The sequence below is a fragment of the Osmia bicornis genome, chromosome 6, assembly GCF_907164935.1.
Source record: "Osmia bicornis bicornis chromosome 6, iOsmBic2.1, whole genome shotgun sequence".
Classification (NCBI taxonomy): domain Eukaryota; kingdom Metazoa; phylum Arthropoda; class Insecta; order Hymenoptera; family Megachilidae; genus Osmia; species Osmia bicornis.
The window spans coordinates 8,167,916-8,187,155 of record NC_060221.1 but is presented as its reverse complement, the minus strand read 5'-3'; the positions used below and the strand labels follow the sequence as shown (position 1 = coordinate 8,187,155).

General features: G+C 44.4%; 1 protein-coding gene across 1 annotated transcript in view; it reads right to left on the bottom strand.

The window, feature by feature from the left end:
• Positions 1-19,240, bottom strand: part of LOC114874895 (bifunctional heparan sulfate N-deacetylase/N-sulfotransferase) — a 241,748-nt gene that overhangs the window by 213,402 nt on the left and 9,106 nt on the right. Inside the window, exon 2 of the mRNA XM_029184617.2 lies at positions 5,543-5,604. The gene's annotated coding sequence lies outside the window, so the exon portion shown is untranslated. The remainder of the gene's footprint in view (positions 1-5,542; positions 5,605-19,240) is intronic.

The following is a 19,240-nucleotide window of genomic DNA, read 5'->3' as shown; positions in this document are numbered from 1 at the left end:
GTGAATTACCGTTTAAACTGTCCCGACGAAGCAGCGAAGCGGGCCTCGTCTCTTCTTCTTGCGGACCGAGGCAACATCCGCACAAAAACACATATGCAGAGAAACGGCTGGATGGCGATTCAGGGATGAACGGTGATACCGCGAATTCTACGAGTCCACGGGATTTAGCGAGCGCTTCGGGAGTTTCGTTGCGGCGTTTTCGATGCTCGTCCGACCGCCGCTGCGGCCGCGGTTAAGTGGTTTAGAACATTGCGATCGGCAGCCAGCGGTGGACAATCTGGAAAAGTTTCCACGAGGAGACGTACGGTTTGCTCGAGCCACCGTACGAGTTCGCCGATTAATTTGACAACAAGCACGACCGATGTTAAACTTTGTGAATAGCCGATGACGTGATTTACACGAGCGTCGCACGGTTTATCCGTACAGCGACTATCAAAAAGCGATCTTGATCCTCGTTAAGGAATAAATTTATAAAGCAGGAAATTTCTTTCGACCGTAAATTTCTAATATCTGCACCCGTGTCACCCTGGCTGTACACAATGGCGCGAGGGAAAAACAAGGTTACAATAGGCCGGGTAATAAGCAGCCACCCTCGGCACACTTTCATAAAGCGAACGTAAGAGGATATTCGTTTGCCGACGCGTCCATTAAAACGGACTCTCGAGTGGCCGGCACTCGTGAAGGACGTCGAGACCAGAGGCTGTCAGCTCCAATGGAAGCTGCCATTAAAACTGATAGAAAGAGGGCCCTATTCTTCCAGCACCGTGTCCTTTATTATTCTTAACGACTTGGCCTGCAATATTATCGCAAACAATGACAACGTTAGATCCAAAGAAAGCGAAGCCTAAAAATATTTGCCCAGTTCGTTTCACTATTTCTACGCTCGACTTTTCCATTGACTGTACACAGACGCAGACTACGTCTTAACAGTCGTTACCCGTCGATTGCCCTTTCCCGATGCGCCAAAGAGAAGAGCACGGCTTAATTTCTCGCAGAAAGGAGGACCAGAGAGAGAGCCGCGATGTGTCTGGATGTATCCATGACGACGCGATGACAGCGTCTTTCCAGTCGACGACATCAAAGGGCTTCGTCGGGCATTAATGTCCGAGCCGGCAGAAATCGAACCGCCAAGCTTCGACGGAAGGAAGGACGGAGGAATCCAGCCGAGTGAAGCGTGTAAACGTGTGAGCAGGAACAGGAAACGGCGAACGAGTACAAGAGGGAGGAAGATACCCTCTTCAAGATAGAAGACGGCATCCCTTGAGCTATTGATCAACGACGAGCTACCGACAACACGCCCTCTTAATTAAACCCTCTGGGAATCCGAGACCGACGTCTCCGCGCTTACTTCTAAGTAGAAGGACGTACACGAATATCCTGCGAAACAACCGGCCCGGCAAAGAACCAGCCCGACCGTGCTAACTTTCCGGAGTCCTGCCTTCGGGCTGAACAGTCCTCGATTGAATCTTCGCGACGACTCGTCCCGAGGGAAATGGTAATATTCTCTCTGCCTGTGGTTGTTTGGAAAAGGTTTTACTTCACTCGAGTCGAACCCTAAAATTCATAGGGCATCGGGGATCCTTCGATCATTACATAGAAAAATAGCGGATCTAACGGAAAATGCATTCAGAAATATATTGATTACACTATTAGAACGTAAGCGAAAGAAATTAAAATGAATAAATCATTCTCCTTTTTCCCCCTTGTTCCTCCTCGTCCCTTTCTTTTTTATTACGCAAAATGAAAAGCGTTCTCAAACGATCACGCCTGAAGAAGACCCAAAGAAAATTTTTAATAAGTCTCCGAGCAATTTCATCGCCCGGCAGGATAGTTTATAGCTTCAGTTTCTTTAGAATGTACGCCAACTATCTCGGAACTTCGACTTCTTCATAATACATAAGTTGAGCGCGAAAGGAAATTAGCGAGGAAGGTAGCTGCTCTTTCACCGGCGAGTGAATTTAATATTAACGGGCGCATCGTACCGAATTAAAGGTACCCGCCACCTCTCGTTACCCTTAATTATTCGAGTTTAACGTCTTCCATAGCCACTCTCTAATTCCTACTTCCACTAATTCCGTGTCCCCCTTATCCAACGTCGAAACTTCTGACCTTTTCTTCCAGTCGGACAAGAGATAACTACGAAAGGGGATTGCGGATTCCGAAGACGACTGAATATTGGCCGATAGATCCATTTCGGAATAATTCATCACATCAAAGTTTAGTCGAGTGCGACAGAAGATAACGTGTACATTCGTTAACACTTTCCTATCTATGCAACCAGTGAAGCAGTATTTTAATCTTGTAGAATCATAGATGCAGTACCTACTACTTGTCTGACTGTAGCTACTCTTATACTACTTATCCGACTACAGTGGTGTCTCCGTATACATCTGCTTTGGAATACGACATACATTTTTTGTGTGAATTTTGCGTCATTTTTAAATAATTATCTCAGAGGAGAAATTAAATTAATAATCAATTATATTCGAAGTTGATGTATTATTAACTGACTGATCATACAAGTAAGGATATATAACAAACCATAACCGCAAAACAGGAGCCAATAAAATTTATTCCATTTGGTTTATTTATATTTAACAAATTAATTATGTTAAATAAACTAGTAAATATTTTTCATAAACTTCTAGGAAATCGTTTAAATGCTGTTCATGACATAAACAGTGTTTAAATTATTTTACAACCTCATTAATGTAGGTATAATATCAATACAAGTTTTTTTTTTACACGAGAACGGATTAATCATTTTTACATTACTTCTTATGGGAAAGGTTGGTTTGGTATACGTCCAAACATTAGGAACGGATTAAGGTCGTATACCGAGGTACTGTACCTGAATTCTATACTTACTATTTCACCGCACAGCGTGATACAAAATTTCTAAACTTTCGTTTTCCTCTTGTTCCTAGCACAAGTTCCCTCGAACAGATGTACACTTTGCAAGAAACCTCCAAAGGACAAAAGCGAGTGACTGATTAGCAAGGAAATCATCCACGCTTCAGCCCTCAAGGAAAGACATTGAACCAGCCATTAGCGGGGTACAACGTTAGTCTGGAGAACCGAGAGAAATACCGAGAATATCTTCGCGTTCTCACTAGCTGAGGGGAAGTAAAGCAGTTGTGAGCTCAAAGAGGGTGTGAGATTCGAAGAGAGACGCGGTACTGTTTCGCCTGACGCTCGGAAAGGGGCTGGGGGGAGGATGAGTGGCAGGGGTGCAACCGGGGGTCTGTAGGGCTCGTTCGGCGAGTAATTAGCAACGCTGGGAGGGAACGGTTTATTAGCGCGGAAAACGGCGAACACTGCACGGGTAAATATTCTCGCGCGTCTCGTAGTGGTAGGGGGATGAAACGGAGGGGTGAGTTTCCGTCAGGTATCCAACAGCAGTGTGCGAGTAACAGGGTGCATCGTGTAGTGGATTCTCCTATAACCGGTTGCAGGAAGCAAAGGGCAATTATAGATCCAGGTGCTCGCAAAGAGAACATGTTCAGTTATTGGCGTACGATAAGGAGGTAATTGGCTAATGGCAGACGCGACGTTTTGCTCCAACGAAGATAAACAATATAATAGTTTTTTCCTTCTTGAGCACCGATGCACGTGTTTCTCGACTGTCGATAGGATGTCGCATCTGCGATGTTCTTTTCGATTAATGGTTAATCGCGTTTGAAACGGAACAACGATAGACTACAGGGAGAACGCTGATCGGATTATTGGACTGGGATTCGATCCCGTTCTTTACAATCTCTATCGACAAAAACTGCGTAATCTCAAAGAAACATTTCAAAATTATGTTAACCATAGCTTACACAGCTTGTAAATAAAATTTTAACTCGCAACATTTTGACTACCACTATGAAAATGGAAATTCGTAATAAGACGCGTTAACACTAGATTGCCCGAGCGAATCAATTTGACTCATTTACGATTTCATTGCTATATAATTTTTTTTAAAACATATGTTGATTTTTAATCGAATTATGAAATTAATACAAATACTAGGATCTATTTGTCCGGCAATCTAGTGTTAAAAGAGTAATTACCAAGGATCTGCGACCGTTCAATTATCAAATTTAAGCCTCGTCACTTTAGCACTTTACATTATTAATGTAATGCCAACGGCGTCTAAAGCTTCTCTGTTCCTTTCGTTTACCATCAAGGAAGCGAGCGTGTCAAGATTTTTATTTCGGTGTCGTTTCAGTAAATTAACCCCCGGACGATATTCTGTAGCCGACGTGATTATATGGATTAAAAGAACGCCTCGGGTACCCGCTTCAAACACCGGACACAAGGTATTACATTTTTTCCTCAGACCGGTATGAAATTATTGCGCCTTCCACGGGATCTGATATGCAAGTAAGATGAATCACGTAATTACCAGAACCTTTGTCCGGGCCAGCCTGGTCCTTTGTTTCCACAGCGAAATATTCTATTATGCAGACGTGACAAGAACGGTCGTTTAAAGAAGATTACAAGGCACTTGTTGCCCGTGACATTTTTTCACCTAAGTGACACTTAGTAGTACGCACGTTGCCTGAAGAACTAACGAAAGTTTTTCTATTCGAAACAAACCTCTGGTTTACAAACAACTTTAATTTATGCAGACGTTCATCTGAACCATGTTGAAAATTTATCTACAGACACGCATCATTCAATTTAAAAATGTTACATATTAAAGGAAAAAGTGAAAAAGTTTACAAAAAATTTTTCTAACCGTTCATTCTCGATATCATGAAAAAGTTCAACACTTCGGACATTGATATCATAAGTTTTGGAACCTTCTCGAGTATTTGGATCCCGTTGGCTCGAGGGTTCTGTAAACAGGGTAGCGCTCGATGGAAGGGAAACTATCCCGGCACCAAGGGGATCAAAAAGTTATCTCGACGGACGCAAGGGACGGACAGGAAGGATAACACGAGGGAATAAATTAACAAAGCATCAGGCAGAAAAGATCAAAGGGAAGGATCGTATACGAGAAGATGTGCCTCGGCGACCTTTCTTTGTGCAACTTCTAATTGAAGAATTTCAAATGCATTCCACTTAAGCAAGTACTTGGAAACTTCATTTCAGTTTGCTGTAATATAATTACCACTCAAATGTCGACTAACGGTTCATACACGAAATTCGAGCATTTATAGTTAATTATTCTAATTTGAATCTCTCTTAACACAGCCACTTGAATAAATTTGATAGAGCAAATGTATCAATCTCATTGACAAAGCGATTCGCTAAACTTTCCAAAGGAATGATTTTCAAACAAGCTTTTCAAAACAGTAAGTTGACACCAGTTCCCTATGAAAGATCGAGGAAATTCGAAACAAGTTTCCTTTATCATCTGCGAAACAATTTCTGTGACAAAGCTGTTCCCCAAGTTTATCGCGCGTAACTCGAGACGTACTCTAAACTGCGAGAAGTTTTTGAAAAATCGCGGTGTAACGTGAAAAACACGAGGTATCGAGTGTTCGCTCGCTTCTCCGATTTCGAGTGTGCAAAACATTCGAATAGAAAAGTTTCGAGTAGTCTGACTAACCTTTTCACCCCATCGCGACGTCCGACGCGCGCTCTCCTCCGTTGAATTTCAGCTCATTCAATCTGCAACAGAAAGAAAAATCGATCAATCTATGACAACCGTGTTCAAAGAATCAGTGTAACACGCGCGAGCATGGAAAAGGTAAAATAACCGCGAGGACGCGTCAAAAGGGTGAATTTGATAAAACGGAAGGGTAAATTCTATAAAAGATCGCTTCCTTCGCAACCCACGATCCCTAGGGGTGGTTATAACCCCAGATGAATTTTACATGAATCTCTTCTGGCTATGAGTCCCATGAACAAGACCAAGTTAATAGCAGCAAAAAGAACTTTGCCGCTCGACCGGTTCGTTAAAAGAAAGGAAGGGTTGGTTAAAACCACCCCGTTAGTTTCCTTCCTCTCGTTTACAGCCATCGTCGTCCACCATTGAATTTCTTCTTTTTTTCAAGCCTAACCTAGCTACGAACCAGGAATCCTGTAGCAACCCTGAAACCACCCCCGTTGAGCGGCACGTTCAATGTCTTCAAGAAAGGAACAAATAAAAGAATTTCCAACTTTCCGACAGGTAAAAGTTTCAACTCGCGCTGGACTTTCCTTCGAGGCAACATTCGTTCAACCCTTGCCTCCCTCTCTTTTTATCTCGTTCAACGATCTTGATAAAAGAATGGTAAATTCTAGCTAGCATCCCCTCTCGATATCGATCTGACCTGGCTTTGTTATTGTCCGCGTTTGTACGCGCGCGACAGCGTACGCGATAAGAAAAAGAATAAAAAAAAAAAGGGAATAACGAGGCGACGCTCTTTGTAGCCGGCTGCTGCTTTCGTTCAACTGTTTCGTTGCGTTTCATATTTATTTTTGAAACGACCCACCCCCTTTTTTTCTCTATGGCCTCCGCCGTAGCCGACAAAGGGAGAGCTCGTTTCGCTATGTGACCCTCTGGCTGGAATATTTTTATACGTTAACGTCTTTGGTATGGAGACCGTTTTTTATATTGGAGAAAGTAAAGGTATTTGATCGTTCAATTAAACTTTGAAGAAATTCGAAGCATTGTAGAACTGTTTTTTCTCGGGAAACGTACGAAGAAACGTTTGATCAAAGAAAACCCATGTATTAAGAGAAGGGAACGTTCGTAACTGTTTCGGATCGTTTTGTTCGAGCCGAGTCGTATCAAAGGGACGACTCCCTTGATAATTCCAAGGACGCGTGGTTAAATTTTAATTACGCAATTTCGGGACAACGTGCGAACATGTCCCTTCGTTCCCCAGGCGAAGACGCGGCTACAAAGAAGATGTAAAGGCGAGGAAGAAATAAAAAAGGACGACGTTTTTGAACGACTGCTATTTCAAAGGCAAACAGCGAAAACTTGGGGAGAAACTTGGAGGAAAGTTGCCTCATGAATTCGATCGATTCAATTCCGACAGAGGCAAAGGGTAGTAAAAGGGGAAGACAACCGGGTTTGGCTGTTAATATTGCATACCCTCGAAAAGCGTTTCCCTAAGTATCGAACATCTGCGACTTTCTTCGACGTGTGTGCACGTTCAGACAATTTGTGACTGTTTTATTATGCCCGGCAATCCTGCTGATTCTCACGGATCATCCACGACCCGTACTTGTTGCTGATTCACGACTGCGACGTAAGAAGTTTCAAGTTCGAAAACAGGGAACGAGTTTTTTCGAGCAAACTCTAAGAATGGTATTGAGTTCAATATGTACCCACGTTGTTTACTTTGACACTTTTAATGAATACGAACTTTTTTTTAATATTGATAAAATCAGCACGTTAATGATTGCACTAATTGCAATTTTCAGAGATAAAGTACAAATTACAAAAACTTTGTGGAATAAAATTCGACCAATTTCGACCAATATAAATGTTTTACACGGTATAATTTAAACGAGATAATTTTTCATTTCGAGTAACTCGTTTAGACTGCGAACGAACAAATCAATCCTTTCCGGCATAATAATCACATCTCCTTTGAACATTTAATTGTGGCAAGCGCAAACGAGATTAACAATTACGAGAAGCGAGACGCGAAAGTAATTGGACGCATATTGCATCGTTAACGCGTACCGGTGTCTCGTTAAAATTAGAAAAAAAAAGAAGGAGAGTAGAGAGGGGAAAAAGGAAAAACAGGAAGGCTGAGTGCTGAAATAAACCGCAGCCGCAGCGATTTTCGCGAAAATAAAAAATATCGCGCGACCACGTCCCAGGCACGGCGCGCACCGGCGCAATTAAATGAATCCCATTATACCGGGAAAGTAACCTCTCGATGCGAGTACCCTTCTGTAATCTCGCTAATTACGTGTCGATCGGAAAAACGATCTTCGCTGGCCATCGCTGAAAATTTATTTTCCCGATAAGACTATTCACGAAAGAAAAATGTTCTTACGTTTAAATCCGTCGGCAAGGAAAAAGCTCGTGAACGAGACTGTTCTTTTAAAAATTCGCTTCAACTCGAAACACCTATTTTTTTCCCCCTGGAGAATTATCGTCGCAACGAAGGCGTTAATCCTCCAAGTAACTCATAAATCTCTGCAACACGCATCTCGGGGAAGTCTCGCAAGAAATCGTATAAAAAGGGGGCGGGGAAAGAGGGAGGAAAAAACCGTGTGTAACAAGCGACACGAGAGACGAACGTTATTCACGGGCGAGCTAATCCGGAGAAACGAGGCCACGGGTCGATACCTCGATATTTAGAGTTATTGCCCGATCGTGGAAACTTCCGTTGCCGGACTTGTAATCGATGTAACGCTGGCCGCTTTATTGCCACGCTCTGTGGCGTGGTGGTCGGTTCGTGTGTACACGGTTGGACGTCTTTGTTTGTTACGTCGCCGTCGCAACATCACGCGAGGGGGTTGAGGGTGTTTAACGTCGTGTCATAATTACTGTCGTTACCGGGACGCTAGATCATGAGATACAATGCTCAGCGAGACAGATTTAGAGTGTCAGACAAGGCTGAACCGATGTGCGCGCCCCTGGACGAGACACGCGACTTGGAGATTCACGATGATGCAAATCGAAATCCACCACGCGTGACAGATCTGGGTCAACCGAATCAGGCTAGACACGCTCGTTCAATTGCGCTGATAATGCACGTCATTCTCGGGATAAATTTTCTCCCGCATTCGCAGGTTTCACTGTGATATTTAACGACGCAAATTTGATGCTTTCGATGTTGATCATTTCAAAATAGGAAACTTCACTTTTCTGCTGTAAATCTCGTTAGCTAGCGTTTTTCCAATTTTTTAAATTTATATATCGAACGTCATAAAGATAATAAGGTGGAACAGTGTTTTATCGTCAAGATATTCTTGGAGAAACTTCAGCGTACATCTTGGATACGCGTCAGAAATAATTCAGACTTCCGGGCGCAGAAGCTTATCGTACATTACAGAAAATCATTGTAATGCATTTCGAAATCCTGTGTTTCATGCTGAATATTTAAATTCCAACGTGCCCGAGTCGTTCTGTGGTATTAAAAAATGAAACTCCAACTCCTGTCTGTTAGTGAAACTCTTTAAACATTTAAATTACCCATGAATAACCAAAGGAAAAACGTTAAAATATACCGAAGTTTCTTTGAAAGGTAGTCGAATACAAACTCGATTCGTTTGCCTGTGTTCAAAAGGCAGCCACTGCCTTTTATCTCGGATCTATCTCACCGAAACATTATTCTACCATCGCCGATAAGTACCGGGTAAACGTAGAATTTTCTACGCCATCGGGTCGCGGTTAAATAGCGTGTAGAATACAAGAGAGGACAAAGGGTTGGTTTTTAAGAGGAAACCAATAACGCAAAAGCTCACGTTTTGCTCAAAATCAAAAGGGATTCTGGCCACGGCACGGTCAGAGGAAATTGAGAAAAAATATCGGGTCGTTTCGAGCTTCGAGCCGGTTCCGGTTCCACTGTTTCCGGCGAAGGGACACAGTAGAGGGAATGAAGGGAACGAGAGTCTCCGGTTGCTCGTAGCCGGAGGTAATGGGGTTGGCCACTCGGTATTACGAATGTAATTTATTTTACTTCACCTGCGATCCTTATCACAACGTCGGGCTTATTTAAACGGCCGAACGGCCAATAAAAAAGAAAAGAAGAAAATCGTGGGAGCCGGTGCCGTGTTCAGGCCACGTTTACCCGATTGAAACCCCTCGGACCCAGGTGGGGGTTGCTTTTCCCTGGACGTGCTCAACCTTCAACCACACCCCCGTCCACATTTCTATCCCGTCAGTGTGTGTTTCGTCGATGCTTGTTTGTTCGACACACGCGACCCACCGAATGTCAACCGATTAAACGCGTTTCGTGATCGCAGTCAGATCGTGACTACCCTCCGATGATCGTCGTCTAATTATAGTTCGACCGGTCTGATCGTAATAACGTCGTGATTAGTCACGACCGTTGCTCCATTCCAGCCCGACGATAATCTCCTACTCTGACCACCACCCAATTATTGTGAATACGGTCTGTAATGGTCTCTACTATCCGTTCACCGCCCTAGGACCAACGATCCGTACGTCTTACGGCTATTTTATGACTACGAGCGATGGGCGACAAAACGGATCCTATAAATTTCTTACAAAAGCAATCTTTATACATCCATATTTTCAATTACATATTATTATTTTTAAAATTTACTTGATAGTATTTTCAAAAATATCTATTTAAATACAGAATATCCTGTAGAATGATTTTGAGGGTAGTAGCGGACGCGTTAAACGATGCATGCGGCTTGTGTCCGACCACGTTCGAGCTCTACTACTTACCGCGGCAGTAGTACGAGCGCGGTCTGATCGTGACCGGCCGTGTTACCACTGCCTCGAACAGCGTCAAAGAATGATTTATAGCTGGGACTCGTGGCGAACTCGTTAATCACGTCGCTTTACGCGAACGATTAATTTCCATGAGCCTCTCAAAGGCGACTGTCTTCGGGGAAGGTAGAGGAGAGCCGGGAAGAAAATTGCTCGGCCTTTAACGCGTGGCAAGGAAACATTACGGTAATAGGCCAGATAAAGACGTCCACCACGCAGGTGGATGACTCGTATCGCGTGACCAGTTGTGCCCTGTATCCTGACACCGACGTGGAAACTACTATCCGACCGTTCTTTCTATTTTCTTTTCCTACATCTCTGTTCGCGTATAAAGAGCTCGGCAGTACGATACACACGCCGAGTGCCGCGAACAACTTGCCAACTCGAGCGTTTTTTAATACCTTTCTAATGATCGATGCGGGTAAGCGCGACGCTGACACCTCGAACCTTTCAGAAAAGACTCATCACGGAAGTGGGACGTCAGAATGGAAGCGTCGAAGATTAAACCGCGATATAGCGGTAGCAATGACAACGTGCTCCGTCGACAGAAATCGCGTTAGATCGATTTTCAAGCGATTCCGTCGCACCGCCGCGAACCATACTCGCATCTCCCTGACCGATGCAGGCGGTTCGTCCTTCGTTCAAATCGAACGGCACACTTTGAAAAAGCGTATCAATCGTATTGGATCTCGTTGGCGTCGACCAAGTATCCGACGGTCAGCAGAAAATTCCTATTTACCGGCAAACAGCCAATAGCAAAGACCAATATTAGCGCTCGACAAATATCGCCGCCGCTCCCAGCCACCATGAAAAGTCCCGATCCGATCCGTGTGCTCGTTTCCACCATTTGACTAGCAACCGGGCTATGCAGCTGGAAAATGTCTCGTTTACACCGGTGTGTATCGAGATCGACCGACGCGACGTGAGATCGAAACACTGGTGAAAGCAGGCCATCGTGAAACCGCCCCGATACTTTGTCAAACAACTGTATTCGCTTTCCGCTCATTATCGTATTCCTTTGATCGTTCCCTTCTATTTACTTTCATTACGTACCGCGGATAATTGAAGGTGACAAAATGTGATCGATTTTTCAACAATTACACAATGAACACCGTTAACTAATCCTAACGAGGTTCAAACAGTTTAATAAAAATTTAATTAATTGTAATTTTTAATTGCGGAAAATAAAAAACGATAGGAAATAAATAAAAAAAATTTAGAAATAGATTTAATTCAATATCTTTCCACATACGTAGATTCTGTATAATTAGACGTCTAACGCGGTGTTCCTAAATGTTATATGCGTTTAACATACAAAGTAGGTTACCCTCGTAAATAGATATAGGTCAACATGATCAGACACAAGTCACTCTGAAGACAGCCGGTGTAAGTTAAACCTGCATCGTCCTAGAAATCCAGCAAAGTAGATTTAAAACTAGGCAGTCGAACAAGTAGAACGGAGTGGTATCTTAAGTAGAACAGAGCTCGTGTATAGTCGGGCAAGTGAAATATGGCCGAAAGATGAATACCGTTTCACCCCGCCAGCAACTGGTACATCGCGAGGCAAGATCGAACGAGCACCTACGCCCCTACCCCCCAGCTTCGAAACGCATACAAACCGGTAGGAAAGGCTCTGATAAATCGCATAACAAACGAAGACAACGCGTACACCGTACGGCATAAATCATAAAGGGGAAAGCCTCACGCAAGATATAGCCGAAGGGGTCGCGTCGACGAGATAAAGCTTCTCGGATAGATTCATCGCCCATTGACACGAAAACGGTCTTACTTAAGGCGAATGCGAACGCGACACAAAGGCGAGCCAGATTGCATCTGGCCAGAAGGGGACCAGGTAAACCCAGCCAACGCCCACCTCGAGGATTTACCTCGTGGAAAACAGGTTTCCTCGTTCGACAAAAGATTCCTTCTGTCCTGCAGCCGCGATTCTTGCTTTCTCAAGCAAGGCTGCTTGACAAATGCTGCTTTATGACGAGCAACCAGCGATTATCCGTTAACTGCGCCCACCAACGGTATGGTAGACCCGTTCGACGAACACGGACAGACTAAAAGGGAATGGCGTCGATAACATTCGAAGCAGCGACGAGATAACGTAACGGCTCGTTGAATCAGGGCTAACTACCCGTAAGAAACGATCCGTTCGATCCGTGAAACAGTCGCTTTGGTGGCCGACAACTAAGCTGGCCGTCGTCCCGATTGATTCGATCCCCGGCACCTAAGTAATGCCGACCATCGACGTCGGTTAACGGCTGCACCGGTGAGCCTATCGACGCCAGTCGACGCCGATACGGCTCCATTTTTCAGTCACGTCCCGTAGCGGACGTAGCGTTGCGACGATGAACGAGCTACGCTCACGCGATTGTAATTTTCGGACGGAATAGCTTGCGTGAGCTCCGGTGTGACTCGCTCTTTTATATCCAGTAGTGTCTTCGAATCTAGTACATCATTCACTTGATTCTGACTTAAATATTACTGTTCACTTTCGGTTCGTTAATTGTACGCGATAATCCTTCGTATTTGGGTCAGGTTTAAATGAAATACTATTTAACGAACGCTCTCTGGTTTAGCAATTTAATAAAATGGTACTTTAAGAAACCATCTGTTCGAAGAAGGATTAAATTCGAGAGTTTATGATCGATTTCATGCAAAGACATTTACGATTTAATGGAACGGGAATGAACCGTGTTAAAATCTGGTTACGCGTCACGATAATTATTAACGTGTCCGTGGAGTAATAAATGAATACCGAAACACGTCACTCCTTTTCCTTTCGACCAATAATCAATAACCTATTAGCGGTCTAGGGACATTAATTACCGTTCGATGCGTGATCGATACATACCGCAGCGGTGGTGCAATCCACCTATAATGTAACACGGTGTGTATGTACAATGTCCTACGGTTCGGAGATTTATTGTATCGTTATACATACTAGTCGTTCGTTACGCGTGCCAGTGAAACACTTCTGGAATGCAATTTCAGTTCTGATAAGCATTTTTATTGCCTCCGCGAATCGGGGTCAAGCCAGACAAAGAAGCGGAAGCATTATAAACAGCAAACTCTTCCCACCCCCCACCCTCTATTTCATTTTCTTTCCCCTTTGTGCGATCCTTTTTCTTACGTGGCTCTTCTAAAAACACTGGGAAAGACTTTTTCTCCAAGCTTATCCATCGAGCGACGAACGGATGAAAAGGAAAAGGTCCGCGAATAAAATGGACCGTTAAAGGGTAGTTTATAACCACGATAACGGTGAAGTACTAAAAACTGGAACGACGTTGATGGGATCAACTGGCTAATAATTAAAACCATAAACACGTTCATTTTAATCTAACTAAAGCTTAATAATTCATAAGGAACCACAATTACGCCATTAAAGTAGAACGTAAATCATTAAACAGGGAGGAATACGTCGCCATGTCGATGATGATGGATTATAGTTCGTTCAACGAGACGAGTCAGTATATGTTTACAGTTCTTTAAACGTTTCGATTGTTACGACCAGCCACCTAAACGTACGATAATCGAATTCTTCCCACGACCGGACAAACATCGTGTTACGACCACCCACCTAAACGATCATTACTCGAACAATCGAACTCTTCACGACCGGACACCTAAATATTGGATAACGACGCGTTCTCACGGACACCCCGCCCTGTTAATCATCAACCTCACCGGCCCCTTCTCCACCACCAATTACATTATAAAAAGTCTTCACCGGCCATAAGCAGTCAGTTAGTCGGAATCATACTGTAAAATAAAGTGCCAAACTCTTAAAAGTACCATTCATTTATTTCTTAAAATCCTGTGACATTTCTACGTGACACGATCGAGGTTTGTGTACTATGAGCCGAGGCTGCTTCGAGCACGTGAATTTATACGCATTTACTGTCTCGTCTGGTTGGATGGGCTGTAGGTGACTAATGCGCCAGGAACAAGCTGTGGTAATTGACAAAACCTCGTACTCGGTATCGCAGAATATGTCTATCGGGTATGACCCGAATCACCAATGGTCGATAGTGGCATAGTATCGATCTTTCGGTTTACACTCGTGTGCCAATGCCGACCATCGCAACCCATCTTGAGTAATTAGAACGGATGACCCGTCGACTTCTCATCGCCGGTAATCATTATTGATGCCGTACAGCAGAAACTGGTATTGGTAATTGTTCTTCGTTTCAAGATATTCAATTTATTCAAATTTCAAATTCCTTCCGAGACAAGGGAAAGCGTGTCAGAGATTCAATGTTCGTCAGACTGTCATAATAAATGTAAGAACGTATAATGGCATATTCACCGAAACGATCCGTGTCTTGAAACGATGAGAATGAAAAATTACCCGAAGAATCGTATTATCGCGAAGGGAATCGTAACGATACTTCCTAGATGTATAGAGAAGTTTATTACGCGACATCACCGGTCCAAATTCTATTTCAGCTTATCAGATACTTCCGGTGGAGAAACATTCACGACTATCTACGAAACAGTCCAATTTTCACAGACACGAATACAGGGTCGCATCAATGAGCCAGATTCCAAAGGGTCGCGAGCCACTTTCTTGACCCAGGAAATGGTACGCGGGGAACGAACGGGTAACTACAAGAGAGTCGTGGGTAAATGGTCTCCATTGTACTTTTAAACGCCCCCGTCGCACTGACTTCAACTCCCCCTACCCCGTTGAGATCGTCGACATTCAACCTGCAGCATCTACCACCCTTCTTCTACCACTGCCCACCCAGTCCCGTGCGATTATTCAGCGATGACAAACGACTATCCCCATCCTACGGAGGTTCCTTACATCCACCCCTGTTACCTGCACCGACACAAACTCCCCGACCAGCCCTCCTCTATCCTATTCCCGAACTCTTAGTCACCCTCTATCCGGCCACCGGTCCTTATTTTTGCTCGCAGGAAGATAAATTGGCACGAAACGCGGCTAGCTGAGACGCTGGAGAACGGAAGAAGCGAGAGACGAGGGGAAAAAAGATGAGGGAAAGAAGGGTAAGGATGAAGCGGAGGGTGGAAGAGAAACCACTGTTTCAGTTACAAGGACAGAAGGCATCGGTGATTAACGCCTCCCTTTCGACCTTCCGTTTCCTACAATCCAACCGGGAAAATCTGTTACGCGATGGTTAATGTATTGTTTCGTTTGATGGACGGTTTCGAACGTTTTGAATTTAAATATCATGCCGTACTATGCACAGGAAAGATCTTTGCAACCCCTTTGCTTTATCTCGTGAGATATATAGGTCGCCGTTCGTTTTCGACGAAATGGAATTCGATTTCTTTCGAAGCGTTGCGAGCTCCAGTACCCTGCACCCTCCACGGCGAAACTCTTTTTCACCCCGTCCTTTTTTTTTTTCTTAACGCGGTTCCATCAAGCTGGGCGGAACGAAGGCGGTCGATCGTCACTTTCGCGAACGTCGTTCACAATTCTATCGTCGATAACGAGAGAGGGAGAGAGGAGTCGTTGCAATTTAGGGCTTTTCTTTCAGCCGAACCGAGGGGAAAACGGTGCGACGAGTGTCGAGAGTGGTTCACGTGTGAATTCGTACACGTACGAATCCGTGGGTGGAAGTGGAAATAAAACGCGCGGACCAGGATCTGGAGACGCTTGCCGTCATTTCTCTTCCTACTTGCCTGCCTGCCTTTCTTTCGTCCATCGACCTCCGCTTCTCTATTGTCGGCCATTCCACTTTGCCCGCTTTGCTCCCTATAGAAATATGTGCCGACTCCAGTGTGTGTATATACGTATATATCAAAAATACCAGTGCGATAGGGTGAAAAGAAGGACGGAGATGAGGCACGTGGTCGCTGATAACGCGGCGCCTTTGTTCGGGCGGAAAACGTTTAAGAGATTCGAACGTCGAACGATCGCTTGGATCTTTCTCGTTTCGCGAGACCTAACTCGGTGACAATGTAGGCGTTTAATGGAAGGGGAGGGCGGCGAGTCTCCCCGGACGCCCTTAGCTCGGGTCGGCGACCGCCAGGTGGCAGCGGGATTGAGGCTGTTCTCGCTGGCGGTCCCTCGGCATGCGATTATATGAGTTTCGAATAGCGAGATTATAGGCGTCTGGGGCAGGGATCGTCTGTCGTCAGCCCCACTGACTAGTCTGGCAGACGATCCCGAGACGGAAACGCCTTCTTCTCTCCCCACAATTTCCATTCAATATTTCATCGAGCTGGCAACAACCAAGTCTATAGTTTTATCCACCCTCGTCATCCCTTGTTCAGATAATATCTGTCTAATCTAGCAAAGCCAATTACACACCTCTCGTTAGTACTAATCTCTGTGCTTCTACTCGCAACGAACATCGTTGCGTGTATTTCCAGGAACTTTGTCCAAATAGACACTAAACCGTAAGACAGTTCGAAGGTAGCGATATTCTCGCACGTGGCAAGAGTTAGCGAAGCTCGTTCGCGTACTTAGACGCAGCTACGCGACCGACATTACCTCTCTCGTACACCAGCCACTTTTCGCAGGAAATCACCAGGTTAACGATCCCTTCGGCTGGCTTTGGCGACCGCTTCTCGACCAGATAACCGACCAATTATAGAGCAACCGTGCTCTCGGTGTCCTTCCAACGGATTCTAATTTATGGTAAGAGGAGCGGGAAGCCGAGTTTGCCAAGCTCGCGGCGCGATCAAACGTTGGAATCAAGTAGGCGCGGTCGCTCGTATCTCCTCGCGAAATCTACCTACGTGGCCGGTGCAATCGGTGCTGTGTGTACCTTATTCGAGGCCGGGAAAATTGCACGCGAGAGGACGTTATCCTCTGTCGTTCGATACCGATCGATAAAGAACGCGCGGCGCTTATCCGGTCGCGTCGCAGCCATCGGATACCCTTCCCGGAATATTTCTCCACGGCGTGTACGCGATAAGAATTGGGCGATTTTTGGGGGAAACGAGGAAAACGAGAATCGCTTACACGTGTTTTCGTTAGTGTTCCGTAGCGATAAGGAAATTTTTGCTTTATCGTACGGGGTGCTTCGTAACACGTGCGACGAGCTGAATTTCGCTTACCTTTACGATATTAGAGCAAGCATTTCGTAAGGTTTGCTTAATTATTCAGCTGCCGGTGCAGCCTCGTAACTCTTCGATAAAGCGTTTTCTTCGACTTTATTAATATACCGCGTGGAAAGTTCAACGATCAAACTTTACCATTACGTTGTGCGAGTAGAAGTAGCCGTTGTTTTTCCAGCCAACGTTAATAAATTCATTTAGAAAAACTTCCCAGTCCAATCAACCCCTAGAAATCGCTTTCTCCAAGGAAATGAAACTGTTATCTAACCGTCGGTCAGAATAACGTCGTAAATCTCGCAACAATGTCGTTTGAATGCTACGGAAATTACGAGACATCGGTGCTCGAGCAAAGAGGTGATTCTTTTTTTTTTTTCTATCGTTAGCATCGAGAATAGAGCGTCGCGTCATGCGATCGTTGGTTCCTTAAGGGCGAAGGGAAGACAGGAAGGGAGTTTTTGCAAGCGCGACGATGGGCGTACCCCCGGTGTCGTAAAGGAGTCGGCGGGAAAGTGACAAATTACTCGAGTTTATCCGCAGCCCTCTTTTTAAGGGGATAGAATTCCACCGGTGGAATCAAGAGGCAGGCTCGAAGGCACGGAATTCCTTTCGTCCATCCATCATAAACCTGCGGCGACAATGCTTACAACGTCGTTCCACCTCGTCGAGAAGGATCGTTTTGTCCTCCCCGCCCAAAAGTTTACGACCCGTTTACAACACCCCCGTCTTCTTTGACGTCGATCGCTTCCGGCTGAAAAACAAGCCCCAGATTGTCTACCTCTTTTCAGCCCCCCCTCGACGAACACCAAGGGAGAAACTTAATTTTAAAGTAATCGTTGAGATTTATAAGCTTCGTAGAGTGTCCTTTCAGAGGATAGCAATATTGTTACCTACAGAATTTCTTCTTAAAAGGGAGAAAATCTATCGCCCTAATCCCTCATCAATATCTAAATTAATTTCATATATTAGAATTAAATTGTGTCGTTGATCGATAATTTTCAGTTGACACAAGAAGACGGTCTGATTACGACGACCTATACTACTTTGCAGAGTTCGGTAACAAGGAACATTTAATACCACTCACTGTTCAATCGCATGCCAATACTTTACAGCCGATATATTGTCAAACGAATATACTGTTTATTATTGATACTCTCTTTTCTGTATTATTCTACATTGTACCAGCTTTGCACTAATCTGCAACAGCGTGTTAACAATTTTCTTATTAACCATGAGCTATGTAAATGGTTGAACAATTGACTGCATTATATACCCATTCATAAAAAGGACCATGCCCGTACATACAAATAAATAAATAAATAAATAAATACCGCAACACCTCATTTTAAAAAGATAAACTTTTGGGAATTATTAGTGTCACCGAGAAGTGCACCAACAGATGTAATTTATTTTGTCCAATATTGTCCAGCATCCGCAAACAATTTATAAGGCGACATTCGTTCACTCCTTTTCCAAATTACAGAAAGTTTATTTGGACAGAGGTAAGGGTGTCGTAATCGAGGAATCTTTCGACGTTACCCCGATAGTTTTCACCGACAGTAGCCCGTAGGTCAGCCAGTTTAGCCCGCACTTTATTCTCAGTTTATCTTCCGCGAACGAGCCACGGGGCTTCTCTTGGCATCGATCGGAAGGCTGGAAAATCTAAGCGTCGATAACGATCTACGAGCGAATCGAAAGTCGTCGAGAAACAAGGAAAACGTTTGGTTGTTTGCCGGAGGGAGGTCCGATCGATGCTCGGTGTCGTTGTTTCAGAGCTGAGCCGGAGTTTAATGCCGTGCAGTTTAAAGGAAACTGAAGTTTTGTAAAGTTCCAAGGCGTCACGTGCAGTGGTTT